The 17582-nt window shown below is 38.2% G+C and overlaps 1 protein-coding gene across 1 annotated transcript in view; it reads left to right on the forward strand.

Moving 5' to 3' along the window:
- The first annotated feature begins 990 nt into the window (after positions 1-990).
- The window catches only part of Mtl (Rac family small GTPase Mtl), an 82188-nt gene continuing 65596 nt past the window's right edge, over positions 991-17582 (forward strand). The window contains exon 1 of the mRNA XM_067154038.2: positions 991-1109. The gene's annotated coding sequence lies outside the window, so the exon portion shown is untranslated. The remainder of the gene's footprint in view (positions 1110-17582) is intronic.

Genomic DNA, 17582 nt, shown 5'->3' on the forward strand with positions numbered 1-17582 from the left:
TTCTCCCTCATCTTCTAACTTAAGGCCACGGCCGCTTCCTTCTCCCTTCATTGTCTATCCCTTCCAATCTTCCCATCCCCCCGCAAGGCCCCTGTTTAGCATAGCAGGTGAGGCCGCCTGGGCGAGGTACTGGTCATCTTCCCCAGTTGTATCTCCCGACCCAGGACACTGCCCTTGGGGCGGTAGAGGTGGGATCCCTCGTTGAGTCCGAGGGAAAAACCGACCCTGGGTGGTGAACAGATAAAGAAGAAGAAATTTGATGATGGAAATATTTGGTTTCTTATGAATTACATCTCCCTTGATAATAAGCTCCCTCCACCCCGCTCAGAAGTTTTAAAATCTAATATAGAGTCACTTCGTATTGTAAATCATATTAATGTAGATTACCTATATTCAGATTTTTCTTACTGAAAGTGAATATTTTAGAGCAAAATTCAGTCCATGAGAAATGTTTGATGCAGCGAATTTGTCTAATCTTTTAGTGTTATTTTGATTTGTATTTGTATTAAGTGTGTTTCCCTCAGATAGTTTCAGGGAATTGTTTTTCTGTAATTAATATCAAATGGAGAGGAGCTCCGCTAATTTGATATGTAAATAATTCTACATTTATTTTACAGTGATAACGGCAATGAGTTTTATAAGAAAATAGCGTCTGACAAAAACTTGTCGAGAATGGGGAGCAAAAGTGACAATTGTATGCAAGTTGTGTAAAAGAGAGCATTTACTTCACATTGTAAATAATTGATTTTTAAAAATACGGAACTGTTCCTATACGGTACTAAACTGAAATGAGTTACCGAGTTATTAGTTGTCAGTAAAATGTGCCCAGTGGATCTTCTATTAACTAGTTATATACATTCAACCAATCGCAAATTAACATTATCTATTCCGAAATGTTAGAAAATATGATCTTGAATGAGTTCGGGTTCATCTCGTATTCATGCATTTACCGGCGCATATGATCTGTGTAACAGTTAGGTTATTCTGTGCTGACACTAAGATGGCGGAATAAGCGGCTATTGAGTAGGAGTGTAAAAAAGATTATTGTCAGCTGTATTTCGCTGTATTTAGAGATTGACAGTTACTTTGGATTATAATTACATCTTGATGTAAGTATTATGTACAAGCATATTTTTGTGCTATAGTTGTCGCTATCGCAAGAATTATTTAAACACTTTTTTTTGGGAGTTTTCCCTTGTAAAGAAAGATTATGTTGATAGAATTGTAGACAGTAACCCTCATTAAGTCAGTGCAGACTATGAGTAATTTTAACATTCTATTCATGATACAGCCCCGGCATTCCAACTTTCATTCATCAACTCGGAGTAGGGTAGTTATAACCTTAGTTTTTAACACAGTTCGTGCTGTTCGTCGAAGGTATATTTTTCAGTACTTATACGTTAAAATTAACGAGAAGATCTACTGAGAATTTGATTGCAAATGTACAAGTAGTTATATTAAGACTGTAATGCATTGGTTCCAAGCTGTCAAAGAAATATCTTCACAAAACTCAGCCACAGTTCTTCATAGTGCTGAATTTGCCCTAATTTTTGCATATACAATTTTATAACCTGCTATTTAATTTCATCATTGAAATTGGTAATTCTACTCCACATTGCTAAGCTTAATCTGTGTGAAATAACTGTACATATAAGCATACTTGTCAGCTGTAGATTAGCTAAAAGTTGGAATGGCCTTGTCTTCTGATTACGTGGAAGCTTGAATGTTGTGAATCTGTAAAAAGCTATTCCATTGGAATATATGAATTTCATGCACTAAACCCGAAGTAGGTAAGTTGTGGAGAAAGGTAGATGAAGCCAGGACTTTTGTCTAAATATAAATTTACCAGATCTCGCCATCTCATTTCATAACACAAAATTTAAAAATACCAGGTATTTGAAGCTCTTGTCCTTTTACTTTTGATGAAAGGATAACGTATTGATATGAAATGGAAAACGTTATTACATTTTTTTTTTTTTTTTTTTTTTTTTTTTTACAATTTGCTTTACGTTGCACCGACACAGATAGCTTGTATGGCGACAATGGGATAGGAAGGGCTAGGAGTGCGAAGTGACCATCGCCTTAATTAAGGTACAACCTGTACATTTGCCTGTTGTGAAAATGAGAAACTACAGAAAACCATCTTCAGGGGTGCTGACAGCTATGTGACCCAAACCGAGCAGCCACTCTCTTGGTGAAAAAAAAAAAAAAAAGTTTTTTAAATCCTTTATTTTCATAATGGCTTCCAAATTGGTTTCATCAAACTGGTATTGCTGGGCTCAGTATGACCACAATTTCCTGCCAGAAGCGCATGCTGGCACTGCATGCATTTGTGTGCTGCCTGTTTTTCGTGAAGCAGATTCCAAAAATCATGTTTTCGTTGCGTATAGTATTCACCATCTCAAATAGTGGCCTACTGTTATATTATGGTAGACGATTCTCTCATGTTGTCTCGTGACAAAGTAAAACATAAGATTTAAATCCAGACTGAATTTCTGACAACAGGGAGGGGCAAGTTCTGGACAGAGCCTGAAAAAAGGTGACATTTTTTTGAGACCTAATAGAATAGTACCCCACCTGCATAAAATAATACTTTTGAACAACATACAAAGATCTAAAGAAAACCCAGGCTTTCAATGACTTTCAATCAGAAATTCATCTCCAACAATTGAATGGTAGTGACATGGGTTGAATTCTACATTGAAATTAAAACATAACTTTATAAAAAATAGTCAGACTGTGAGAGTTTCCTTTTGATTTAACCTTGATTTATGTTGTCAATGACCATAACTGAGAATTTTAAAATGAAGGCAGCCGGGCTGAGTGGCTCAGACGGTTGAGGCGCTGGCCTTCTGACGCCAACTTGGCAGGCTTGATCCTGGCTCAGTCCGGTGGTATTTGAAGGTGTTCATATACATTAGCCTCATGTGGATAGATTTACTGACACATAAAAGAACTCCTGTGGGACGAAATTCTGGTACCTCGGTGTGTCTGAAAACGGTAAAAGTTGTTAGTGGACATAAAGCCAATTACATTATAATTAAAATGGAGGCGATCTAGTTTTGAAATACTGCACTTATTTAAAATATGTGTTTAGGCCCTGGATAAAGCTAATAAGCATTTTTTTGAAAATAGAGATGTTGTAATCCTTGTATGAGAAGTTCGTTTAAGTGCGGCCAGTTGTAATCCTTGTATGAGAAGGTCGTTTAAGTGCGGCCAGTATCCAGTATTCGGGAGATAGTAGGTTCGAACCCCACTGTCGACAGCCCTGAAAATGGTTTTCCGTGGTTTCCCATTTTCGCACCAGGCAAATGCTGGGGCTGTACCTTAATTAAGGCCAAGGCCGTTTCCTTCCCACTCCTAGCCCTTTCCTGTCCCATCGTCGCCATAAGACCTCTCTGTGTCAGTGCGACTTAAAGCAAGTAGCAAAAATTGTATGAGAAGTTCATAGCCAGTATATCCTAAAATGTAGAAACAGCATATTTTCAAGGAAGATTTTTTTATTATTAAAGTAAACAGTGCACAAGTGTGCATTAGGTTTTACAGTATTCCAGTAGGGATCTTTCTCTTTTGATGTATTTGCTGAAATGGTATCGTTTACAGAAGGGTTTACAAAGCTAGCTTACACATTGCACAGACGGTTCGTGGAAGCCAAATCGGCTATGTAGCATATGGTGAAATCCATGTATTGCCAACCTATTCAAAGGACTCCTCATAATATTGTTCAGTTCTGTCCATCTCCGATCGAGCATAGCGTCTGTCGAGTAGAAGTCTGGGTCTGTGTGAGCTCTTTTCTTCTTCCTGTTTTGTAGAAGCTCTTGTTCCTGCCTCATAGATGGGTGTTTCATTCTGAATTTTAAGTCCTCCAGTAGGAATGTTTCTGAAGCAAGTTCATATGCCAATCTTGAAGGAGATGTCTTTGAATTCACAAGAGTTCTTTTCAAAAATCTAGCTTCAACATTTTCAATAACTCATAGGTCCGATACTGATAGATACTCCCACATGAGTTCCAGCCCATAAGTTACCACTGGAAGGACTTAGCCATAAAATAACATCATGGCCTTATTCAAAGTTAGTCTAGTGTGATCCTTGATGTCGTATATACTTCTAGTAGGCCCTGACTGCCAAGGATCTATCCCTTACATGGCTTTTAAAAGAGTTAGCTGTAGGTTGGCGTGTGATGCCCAGATATCTAAAACGATATGGAAAGTCTGTGGTTACAGTACACAATCACACTATCTCTAGTTCACTTGTAGGTGCCGTCATATGCTCTTAGATATGTTCTTTAGGGTACAAGAAAAGAGTAGAGGTGCAAAAAAACTAGGTTTTTGTACTATTACCTGACATATACAACACTGATGAGGGCACTATATAGGACTGGTGGAGCACAAGGCGACTATGTTTACTTGGTGATGGTCATACCTGACGTCATAGGGTGTAAGAGAGAGACAGGGAATTAATACCCGAAAACTAATCCCTCCACATTTTAGTCTTTGGTTGAAATTCTTCCCCCTTTCCGAAATACCATCTGTACTGTTTTTTTTTATTTCCAAGCTGTTATTTGCAGCACAGTCCTCGAGTTCATTCATTACATTTTGTAACTCTTCTTCATTGTTTGACCCTATATCATCAGCATGCCGGCACCGTGGTGTAGGGGTAGCATGCCTGCCTCTTACCCGGGGGCCCTGGGTTCGATTCCTATCCAGGTCAGGGATTTTTATCTGGACCTGAGGGTTGGTTCGAGGTGCACTCGGCCTACGTGATTAGAATTGAGGAGCTATCTGACAGTGAGATAGCAGCCCCAGTCTAGAAAGCCAAGAATAATGGCCGAGAGGATTTGTCGTGCTGACCACACGACACCTCGTAATCTACATGCCTTCGGGCTGAGCAGCGGTCACTTGGTAGGCCAAGGCCCTTCAAGGGCTGTAGTGCCATGGGGTTTGGTTTGGTTTTATATCATCAGCACATAGGTACATTCCGACTGAGGTCGCGTGGGTGATCTTCGTGATATCTGCCAAGGCAGTGTTGAATACAATAGGACTTAAGGGGTCACCTTGTACGACTCCGTTACTCTGAGTTATTGATTCTGATGTTACTGCCATCTTGAACTGTGACCCAATTGAAAGCAAGGATGTTGTTAATTGCTACAGTCAGTGGATTATCCGTTCCTATCATGTCTGCCAGTTTCGTGAGGAGCATTTCTCTGCTTAGGAGGTCAAACACCTTTCTGAAGTCGAAGATAGCATAGAATTTTCCTCTTGGATGTCTAAATTTGTCATGAATATTATCAATAAGGTTTTTTTTATTGCATGTAGAGTTCCTCTTCCTTTTAAAATTCAATAAATTTTGAAACTCTTATTCACTTCAAACCAGAAATTCTACACGTTCATTGGAGATAGTTTGCAGAATAATAATGTTAATTATTTGGGCTGTAGGCCGATGACATATTGGTCTTCATTGTGCTATAAATACCCTTGAATGATATATTTCCAAATTTATCATTTTTAGTAAAAGCATAAAATTTACCCTCAGCATGAAAGTTTAGGAATGTGAATCTTAGGAATCTTCTCTTGTATAAGATGTGTTTGTTGCTAATGCCAGGACCCACCAACTTCCCCCAGAAAAATATATACTTTTATAGCATAAGATTTGAAATAGTTGGGCATTTTCTGTATTCCCTGAGTGAGGAGCCACTGTCATTGGTTGAAATTTATTAAAATATGTGTTGGCGGTTAGGAGCGCGCAGCTGTGAGCTTGCATCCGGGAGATAGTGGGTTCGAACCCCACTGTCGGCAGCCCTGAAGATGGTTTTCCATGGTTTCCCATTTTCACACCAGGCAAATGCTGGGGCTATACCTTAATTAAGGCCACGGCCGCTTCCTTCCCATTCCTAGGCCTTTCCTCTCCCATCGTTGCCATAAGACCTATCTGTGTCGGTGTGACGTAAAACAAATAGAAAATAAATGTGGCACCTGTTAGGGGGGCGCGCGGCTGTAGGCTTGCATCCGGGAGATAGTGGGTTCGAACCCCACTGTCGGCAGCCCTGAAGATGGTTTTCCGTGGTTTCCCATTTTCACACCAGGCAAATGCTGGGACTGTACCTTAATTAAGGCCACGGCCGCTTCCTTCTAACTCGTAGGCCTTTCCTGTGCCATCGTCGCCATAAGATCTATCTGTGTCGGTGCGACGTAAAACAACTAGCAAAAAAAAATATGTGGCATCACTCCCAGAATTTAACACAGTTTTCATTACCAATTATCGAACAGGGGGCATGGTTAGCTCAGCAGCTAGCTTACCACCCGGAAGGCTGAGGTTTGAATCCCAGTCGATCCTGGGTTGAGATTCTCAAAATTCACATGGCATCAAAATTGTTAACAAGTTGTACCAGTAGAATCAAAACACTTGGTGAAGGTTGTTGAGGCTACACCTAAAATGGGGAGAAAAATTAAGAAATTGTAATTTTTTATGAATTTTTTTATCACTCCTAGATTACGTTATCGATTTCAAATCCAGTGCTTGTTCCTTCTTTGTGGTATAAACTACAATTGTATACATCAGTGAACCCAAGCAATAAGCAGGACATTTTATGGTATGCCTATGTGGACAGTGCTTGTCCTATGAAATTGGATCTCCCCAAATAGGTAAATGTAAGCACTCTGAAGAATGCTAGTAAAGTTTAAAACTTGATTGTGTTATTCCTTGTACAATTTACTCTCTTCTCTCTAGTGTGTTGTCAGATCTACAATTAGGCCTACACAAGTGTTAGCAATAAATACTGATGACAGTTAAATATCCATTTCCTAATTCTGTAAACGTTCCTGAGGTGGAAAGAAATGAAAATACAGTATGTTTTAATTTGTTGCAATACCGAAAATGAATGCTTTGTTGAACTGTTGGCCACAGGTGCACACATAGTAACAAATTTTTATCCACATAAAGATATACATCCTTTAAACCTTCCTGTCAAAATGATAGCCAGTATTGCAATTAAAAATGTTCTTCAGCTTATCTTGATTATTTATTGGGTCTCTTGAGCCACTCAGGCTCATGCTGGTTTTGGCCAGGGGTATGAGGCTGGATGTCCCTCCTGACACAATGTTCCCTTTCTGTTACTTGTATCACTTTGAAGGAAACTTGATCTCCATGAAGAATCAAAGACTATTAAAAACTACATCATTGATTTCATCCTTTATTGTTTTCAGTTTTTTATCACAATAATTTGCTTATGGATGCCCAGATTACCTGCGTATATGGAATGCACCATAACTAACTACCGAAAGTAACAAGCATGTGATATGCATGTTCACTGTGTGATCACTCCAGTTGTCATGGAAACATAGAGGCAACATTATTTTAATGTACGGTAAATTTAGTTAGATTAAGATTGTTCTAATAATACAGGAGAAAGTTCTTATCATTGAGTTTTATTTTCATATGAATGGTGTTTGGCATTCAGGTGATCTTAGTAGTAGTTCCATTGATGCAGGTGAAAGTTTTTATCATGAGTATTATTTTCACTCATGTGGAGTTGGATTATTTGCAGATTTATTATTTAAGCAATTCCAAAAGCCATTAACCATAAATATAGTTATGTTATCACTTATTAAAAACTGTGTCCAGGGAGCATTCTCTCTACAGAAGCTGACCTAGTGGTCATGGGCAACTTCTCAGGCAGGAGCTACAGTTTTTTAGAGTAGTCTTCATTGAACAACATTTGTAATTACTTTTAGTTGAACATCTATGAGACAAATGTTCGAGGAATTTGATTATCTTATAAGATACTGATTGGACAGTTGACAGTATTCAACAAATACAGGCAAGGAAGCAAGAATTACATAACATTGTGCCCTGATATTAGCAATGGTGTGCAAGAATTTAGTGTTCTGTCAAATGTTCATTTTCTGATAGAGGATTTAGTCATCTGATTATAACTATCAACCAACAGAAACCCATTTTTTTGGTTTTGAAAGGTAATGATAAATCGGTCTATGAACAGCATATCGGAACCATACTTCCCTGTAGATGATGAGGATGGAAATTCTGTTACTGTGAATTAGGTGCAATATAGGGAAATAATTACTACACCATTTCTTAGAGATCTTAAAAAAGATTGTCATGCAAAAAATTTGCTGCTGTGTGCAATGGTTCCTGTACAACATGGAGCTTGCATGATTTGCTTCAAATTTTGGGGATTGCTTAATTATCTGCAGAACAGACTTTCCATATCGTTTTCATTCAACTGATCTTACACACCATAGGCCAGGGATGGGGAACCTACTGTATGTAACGTGTGCCACTAGGTGCCACGCGAACATGACTTCTGTGGCACGCCAGACAACATACTGTCATTTTAATGTTTTAACATGTAATAAATAGGTCGAAAATCTAGCAATTTTAATATTATGCTTTAATAAAGAGGTACATTTCAATTAATTCTATGGCCATTTTTTTTTTTACAAATTTTATTAGGTTAAAGCAAAAATATATCTTATTCATAAATTACCTGGTTTTTTTCTTAAAATGTAATTTTCAATTATGTTTGTAAATTAATGATGAAACATTCAGTCGAATGGATTTATATGTAATACATCCTAATACCTAAATTAAGTCAAATGAGTGATTTCATTATGATTTTAAAGGAAAATAACCAGTGGCACACTACAGGCCTACAGTACAAAGTAATAAACAAGTCCTTAATTGACACGCTAGTCTGTAAAAGTTTGCCATCCCTGTCATAGGTTATGCCAAAAGAAGCATTTTATCAATCCATTCCCTCCAGGGAATGATTGTGATGTTCGTAAGAGATATTGAGCAACTTCTTTCTAGTGATTTGAGAATCTCCACAAGCATTACAAGTAGCTATTGTCTAGAATGCAACAAGAAGTCTATCGAAAATGTAAGCCTACTGTTTCATAGAAAATGTCAAGAGTGACTTCCATGCATCATTATACCCATGTACTGTTTATTTTGTTTTGAGCTTCTTAGAACTTATAATTGTTCTGTGTTTTGTGATTCTTAAATCAAAGATAGTTTGAACGTACCACCCTAACTGCAGCTATTACTCTTTTGAGTATATTTCTTCAGAGTGCAGTGTCCGGCTATATGATTACAGTGCTGGCTTTTGGCCTCAGGGGTCCCGGGTTTGATTCCCGGCCTGGTCAAAGATTTTAACCTTAAATGGTTAATTCCCTTGGTTCGAGGACTGGGTGTTTGTACTGTCCCCAACATCCCTACAACTCGCACACCACACATACCACTATCCCCCACCACAATAACACGCAGTTATCTACACATGGCAGATGCCACCCACCCTCATCGGACGGTCTGCCTTACAAGGGCTCCACCCGACTAGAAATAGCCATGTGAAATTGTTCCAGATTGTAATGGGTATGATAGCAGAGTGGCAATGTAACTGGCTTCGCACTGAAGTTATCGTGGTTGAAATCTCGGCTAAAGCATGTGTGATTTTAAAAGAAGTCCCATCTCTGAAGTTACTATTACTACTAAACGTTTTCATTCCTCCCCTGGAGGGGAAGATGGGGCTCTTAGATGGTAACACCGTCTCTCAGGCCGGGAGATTTGTTACGGTGAAGGAGATGCAAGGAGAAGGTGAGGGGGTTGGTGGCCGTGGCCTATACTAGGAACTGTCCCGGCATTCGCCGTATTACAGGAGATTGGAAAACCACGGGAAACCATTCTCAGGACAGCCGATGGTTGGGGCCAGCTGTGAGGTCCAGCCGTGGTCACCCCTTCTCTGCTCGGTTGGCTGGTCAGAGTGCAGAGTTGTTGGACCACGGACCAGCCGTGGCCACTTATGGGCTGAGACCCACTCTGCATCTACCGACGATCTCTGAAGTTCATATTCCTTGCAGAACTGGAGGTCCTATCACTGTGTTCACAATATCAAATCACGTGAAACTACAAAGTTGCTTTCCCCAGTATGCGACTCTGTTAACTTATCCTGAAATAAAACTAGTCAAACCTTTCCAATTCTTGATTCCTGCTGTTTGACATTGATGATTTCAAGATTGATCAAATTCTTGTGCTATTATATAATATGATTTCCGTTTCCACTTGGAATATTTTGATGTGGCAAAGGAATATGAATCTCCATTGAAGTGACATAATGGCACAACCTGTACTGGATAAGATCTGGAAATGTACTTCCCTTTTACCAAATACTTTTGAAAAAATGTGTGATCCCAATTGCTAATTGTTCTGTCCTGCCATTAGCTAGATCTTTAAGATGTCCTTTTCCAAATATTTCACTTCTCTAATGGTGAAATAGTCTCTCATTTTGTTTCCTTCCAGGAATATTGTATATTTACTGTATATTATTTCACTTAGTTTAATTAAATGGACACTCTTTGATATTGCGATTTGTTTAATTTCTGCTATTGTATTTAATTATAATAAAACCCACTAGGAGGAGGAAATATGACCCCAGCTACTTAATAAATAATGCTGTGTATACAGAGAGATCCAAAACACCTCTAAACAACAAACTGGAAACGATTATTGATAAACTAAAAAATATTGCCGAAGAAATTGCTCCTATGAAAAGGAGAAAGAAACACACCTGGTGGAATGAGGAATGTGATATGGCAATACAGAAAGGAAACAAAGCATGGCTAAATGACCAACAAAAGAAAACTGCACAATCTCGAGATGAACTAACTATTGCTAGAAGGCAAACGGCCAAAGAACTTAGAAGATTCAAACAAGACCATCAAGAAGAAAACCTAGCTAACATAGATGAATCATTCAAACAACATAAGACACGAGACTATTACAGGACATTTAAACAATATCAATCAGGGTATACTCCACCTACACTCATGATGAGAAATAAACAAGGACAACTAGCACACAATAATCAGGAGAATGCCGAAATTCTAGCTGATCACTTCAAAGAATTACTAAATGCTGAAGACCCAAAAGAATACCTAGAATTTTCATCTGATCCAAAAAATAAAACACGCTTAGACAAGGTAGAAGTATTAAAATTTACCTATGACAGCAATGACATTTACAGTAAGATACAAAAGGTGAAAACTAGAAAAGCAGCTGGAATTGATAAGGTTTCGGGGGATTTACTAAAGACAATGGGTTGGGATATAGTACCATATCTGAAGTACTTGTTTGATTTTTGTTTGCATGAAGGAACTTTACCAAATGAATGGAGAGTTGCAATAGTAGCCCCTGTATATAAAGGAAAGGGTGATAGACATAAAGCTGAAAATTACAGGCCAGTCATTTTGACATGCATTGTATGTAAGCTTTGGGAAAGCATTCTTTCTGATTATATAAGACATGTTTGCAAAATTAATAAATGGTTTGATAGAAGGCAGTTTGGGTTTAGGAAAGGTTATTCCACTGAAGCCCAAATTGTAGGATTTCAGCAAGATATAGCAGATATCCTGGATTCAGGAGGCCAGATGGGTTGTATTGCGATTGACCTATCTAAGGCATTTGATAAGGTAGATCATGGAAGACTACTGGCAAAAATGAGTGCTATTGGACAAGAAAAAAGAGTGACTGAATGGGTGAGAAAATAGAACTCAGGGAATTAGAGTAGGCGAAGCTTTATCTGACCCTGTAATAATTAAGAGGGGAATTCCTCAAGGCAGTATTATTGGACCTTTATTTGTTCTTATATATATCAATGTTATGTGTAAAGAAGTGGAATCAGAGATAAGGCTGTTTGCAGATGATGTTATTCTGTACAGAGTAATAAATAAGTTACAAGATTGTGAGCAACTGCAAAATGACCTCGATAATGTTGTGAGATGGACCGTAGGCAATGGTATGATGATAAACGGGGATAAAAGTCAGGTTGTGAGTTTCACAAATAGGAAAAGTCCTCTTAGTTTTAATTACTGCGTTGATGGAGTGAAAGTTCCGTTTGGGGATCATTGTAAATACCTAGGTATTAATATAAGGAAAGATCTTCATTGGGGTAAACAAAGGGTACAGATCTCTGCACATGGTTATGAGAGTATTTAGGGGTTGTACTGTAGTAAGGATGTAAAGGAGAGAGCATATTTGTCTCTGGTGAGACCCCAACTAGAGTATGGTTCCAGTGTATGGGACCCTTACCAGGATTACTTGATTCAGGAATGGGAAAAAGTCCAAAGAAAAGCAGCTCGATTTGTGCTGGGCGATTTCCGACAAAAGAGTAGCGTTACAAAAATGTTGCAAAGTATGGGCTGGGAAGACTTGAGAGAAAGGAGACGAGCTGCTCGACTAAGTGGTATGTTCCGAGCTGTCAGTGGAGAGATGGCGTGGGAGGACATCAGTAGACGAATAAGTTTGGATGGTGTCTTTAAAAGTAGGAGAGATCACAATATGAAGATGAAGTTGGAATTCAAGAGGACATATTGGGTCAAATATTCGTTTATAGGAAGGGGAGTTAGGGATTGGAATATCCAAGGGAGATGTTCAATAAATTTCCAATTTCTTTGCAATCATTTAAGAAAAGGCTAGGAAAACAACAGATAGGGAATCTGCCACCTGGGCGACTGCCCTAAATGCAGATCATTAGTGATTGATTGATTGATTGATTGATTGATTGATTGATTGATTGATTGATTGATTGATTGATTGATTGATTGATTGATTGATTGATTGATTGAAGGTTATTCCACCAGATTTCCATGAGGTATTTCAAGCGATTAATTGGCTCAAGAATTATAAAGCTGCAGGAGAAAATCAAGTGGTTGCAGAGCTGTGGAAGAATGCAAATAAGCAAACACTTCAGAACCTACACAAACACATCATAGACATATGGAACTCTGAAAAGCTGCCTGCAGAATGGAATACAGCTATAATTCATCCAATACACAAAAAGGGGGATAGACTGGATCCAAATAATTACCAAGGGATCTCTCTACTTGATATCACATATAAGATCCTGTCTAGAATTATCCTCACGAGAATTCAAGAACAGCTCGACCAAGAACTTGGAGAGTATCAGGGGGATTTCGACCTGGAAGAAGTTGTCCTGACCAAATCATTAGTCTTAAGTGGATTATGAACCATCAAAGAACGAGAAACAAAAAGCTAGTTATCACTTTTGTTGACTTCAAGAAAGCATATGACAGTATTCATTGTGAGTCATTACTTGAATTCCTTAAAGAATTTGGGTTACACCAGAAACTCATTAATCTTGTTGGTGTTAACCTCAAGAACACTAGAGCAAAAGTTAAATTCCGAGGAGAGTTGTCTGAATCACTTGAAATCCGGACTGGACTTTGACAGGGAGATGGTCTCTCACCAATACTGTTTAACTGTGCATTGGAGAAAGTCATACGAGAATGGTCTAAAAAATGTCAGCCAAACATCAAGATTGGCAAAAATATCAAACTCAATTGTCTAGCATTTGCAGATGACCTTGTGCTACTTGCAAGTAGTGTGGAAGAGGCCAAACTCCAAATTGAAGAATTAGAACACATAGCAGCAAAAATTGGATTACAAATCTCCTTTGAAAAGACGGAAATGATGCCATCCTTCAAAGTGGAAACATCACCTATCACACTGACTAATAACAAACAAATTAAGGTTGTTAATAAATTTAAATATCTTGGAGAGATTATAACTTGGAACTTAAGAGAATATATCAGTTGAAAATAGAATTACCAAATTAAAACAAGCACAACACATTACTTGGCCAACCTACAATAAGAAATCTCTTTCGATGAATGCAAAATTTAAACACTACAACTTCGTTATTAAGCCTGAAGCAACCTATGCTAGTGAAACCTTATTCAATTTGAATACGAAATCAAGTACAGATAAATTACAGAAAATAGATAGATGAATTATTAGAACAATTCTATACAAAAAACACCAAGTAGATGGACAATGGCGATTACTACCTAATGAAGTTGTATACCAGGAGACTTAAGTCTATAATAGATACAATGCGGAAAAGAAGAGTTGCTTTTTTCTGTCACATATTACGACTACCAGAGACTAGGATACTCAAACATTTATTCAACTACTTTTGGAAAAGTAAAACTAAAAATCACTGCTTCAAAGAAGTCCAAGAAGATTTAAATGAATTAGGCTTTACACGCAAACAGTACAATGTACTCATAACTTTTCTCAGAATCTAGCAATTTAAGTAGTTATTACCTCAAAAGAAAGCGCTTGATCCACCAAGTGTTTTTAGACCAAAACGAACTGCGTACCTCAATTAGAACGAAAGATTTAATTGCTTCAATGAGAAAAAAAAGTTGAAGAAATGGGACATCAAATTGAATGTGCACTCATAACTTTCCTCAGAATCAACCAATTTGAACAGTTAAGAGCTGAAATGAAAGATCTTGATCCACTGAGTGTTCTTAGGTCAAGACGAACTCTGTACCTCAATTAGAGCCAAAGATATGATAGCCTCAAAGAGACAAAAAATTGAAAAAATCAAATAATTTGAGGAAGGCGAAAGTTAAGTGATTTATAGTGCCTGATGACAAATCTGTGCATGAATACCTTTCAGTTAAAAAAAAAATGTAGGAAATCGACCGGATAGAATGGCCGTACTGACTGACTTTAGTTTTCATCAATTTTTTAAATGTATAGATTAACAGTTTCCCGCTGGCTCCGCCCGCAATGTGCAAAGTATGGTGTTGTTCGTTACCCTCCTCACAGATGTATTTGCAAAGTTCCGACTTAATGAAATAAAGCACATGATCTGCTGCGGTAATAGAATGTAATATTATGTCAACAAAACACTTAAAAATACATCACACAAAGAAATTAAATTAAACGTTACTTGGAACAACACTACGCGCTGAATTGTTGAAAAGTCCTTGAAAGATCTTCGTCGTGGAGACAAATGTACTCATAACTTTTCTCAGAATCTAGCAATTTAAGTAGTTATTACCTCAAAAGAAAGCGCTTGATCCACTGAGTGTTTTTAGACCAAAACGAACTGTGTACCTCAATTAGAACGAAAGATTTAATTGCTTCAGTGAGAAAAAAAAAATATTGAAGAAATGGGACGTCAAATTGAATTTGCACTCATAACTTTCCTCAGAATCAACCAATTTGAATAGTTAAGAGCTGAAATGAAAGATCTTGATCCACTGAGTGTTCTTAGGTCAAAACGAACTCCATAGCTCAATTAGAGCCAAAGATATGATAGCCTCAAAGAGACAAAAAATTGAAAAAATCAAATAATTTGAGGAAGGCGAAAGTTGAGTGATTTATAGTGCCTGATGACAAATCTGTGCATGAATACCTTTCAGTTAAAAAAAAATGAAGGAAATCGACCAGATAGAATGGCCGTACTGACTGACTTTAGTTTTCATCGATTTTTTAAATGTGCCAACGGAAATTGTTCTGATGGACCGCATATCAATATGTGGCTGGAAGGCGTGACCAGTCTTAGGGGAAATAATGGATAGGAAGAGCATTGTAACATTCGCCGTTTTGGCAGAACAGGGACGATATTTTTGGAGTATACTGACCCGCAGCACATACATTATGAAGAGCGAGAATGCCTTGACAATATTCACACAATATTGCACCTTAGATGACAGAACCTTACCAGCCAAAATTCTAAGGTAAAATATTTCACATAGGAGGTTTTGTCCCAGCAGCGACGATATGTCACCTAAACATGATTCCACATGATAGGCTTTTGTTGTGCTCTCCAAGTTGTCCGTGCTAGTATTCAAATTATGATGTCCTTGGATTTCAGCTTTTCTCTGCCCGTCTTGAAATGTGTCTTGTATATTAAGAATTACTCCCAGGTACTTGGGGTGGGGTTTTTTCTTGACACTTTCACCTCAGAAGTGACATTTAATGGTCAGCCATGTCCATGTCTTGTGTCAGCATGCTCTCCTTTTTCAAGGTGCCTGCTTTGAATGCTACGGCAGTACCATCTGCATAGCAGAATTTCTTAGATGTTGTTTCTGGCATGTCACTAATATACAGATTTAATATCAGTGGAGCTAAGATGGAACCCTGCAGGAGACCAATCTTGATTTAGTATGATTTACTGATCTTTACACCTATATATACACAGAAATACATTTTCCTTAACATACTTGACAGCAGTGTGGTTAGCTTCGAGCATGGGCCAGTTATCTTCAATTTGAGCATCGGTCTGTTGGGCAGACCGTGTCGTAAGCAGCGGCTAGGTCTATAATGCTACATACATTCAGATCCTTTTGGGAGCATGCTTCAGTGTAAGATGTTAGTGCGAGAATTTGCTTGATGCAGCTGTTTTGTGTGAACTCTGCTTGGTAGGTTAGCACTTTGTCATCAGTGGTAGGTAAATGATATTAATAGTGATGAACAAGTAGTGAAGGTAGAGAGTTTGAGAAATTTTTTAATTTGGCCGTAAGGTCGAGTGATTCACCTCTCCTAGATATTCAAAACTCCAATGGAAAAAAAAACATGTCACTTCTTGATCCAGGAGTATACTAGTATGGTGTGTCCAATTTTATATTCAGCATTGAATTTATCTCTATATACTATGTTGGGGATTTTATCTGCATTTAGGTAATTCCTCTGACTCGGTGTTTGTCTCAGTACACACCTTTTCATACATTTTGTCATAGTGGAAGCCATTTCTTTTCAGTTTCGACTTGGTCTATAACCATTAAGTTAGTGTTTGACAGAGCGGACAGACTGAAGGACCTTTTTATACACTCACTGCATACCTCACTACCACCTATAACAAAGAAAACAAACATGTGAGCCGATGACCTTAGATGTTAGGCCCTTTTAAACAATCATCACCATCCAAAAAAACGCTCAATTGCGAATACATCCCTCCATGTAGGGTTGGCGTCAGAAAGGGCATCCACCGAGCAAGTGGCTGTGTGGTTAGAGTCACATAGCTATCAGCTTCCATTTGGGAGATAGTGGGTTTGAATTCCACTGCCAGCAGCCTTGAAGATGGTTTTCCATGGTTTTCCCATGTTCACACTCGGCAAATGCTGGGACTGTACCTTAAGGCCATGGCCGCTTCCTTCCCAATCATAGCCCTGTCCTATCACATTGTTGCCATAATACCTATCTGTGTTAGTGCGATGTAAAGCAGATTTTAAAATAGGAAGGGCATCCTGCAGAAAAAGCAGCAGAATATTAATAATTTTCCCTCTGTCTTTGTGTTCTGCAAAAGCAAATCAAAATATTGTACATGAATTGGTGGATAAACAGGTACTTGCTTCCTGTCTCCCTTGTACCTTACATTATAATGAAGTCTTTGAGTCACAGAATGATACTATGTATGACATAAAAAATAATTTTTTTTTTGTTATGCGTGGTAGTGTGGTGTGCAGTGTGTGTATAAAAAGGTCCTTCAGTCTGTCTGCCCTGTCAAAAACTAACTTACTGCAAATTTTGATCCCATCCAAAACGTAAAAACCAAAACAGAAGATAACATCATAGTAACAAAAGCGCACAAAGGAGGGACTACAGTCTTACTAGATAACGACACCTACATTTAAAAAAAACAGAATTTTTCAAAGACAAGATATACTCAATAGTCAACAAAGACCCAACTGTCAGAATACCTAAAATTCACAAGAAAGACCCTCCAATATGCCCGATCATCAACTGTAGAAACA

This window comes from Anabrus simplex, chromosome 1, assembly GCF_040414725.1.
Source record: "Anabrus simplex isolate iqAnaSimp1 chromosome 1, ASM4041472v1, whole genome shotgun sequence".
NCBI lineage: Eukaryota > Metazoa > Arthropoda > Insecta > Orthoptera > Tettigoniidae > Anabrus > Anabrus simplex.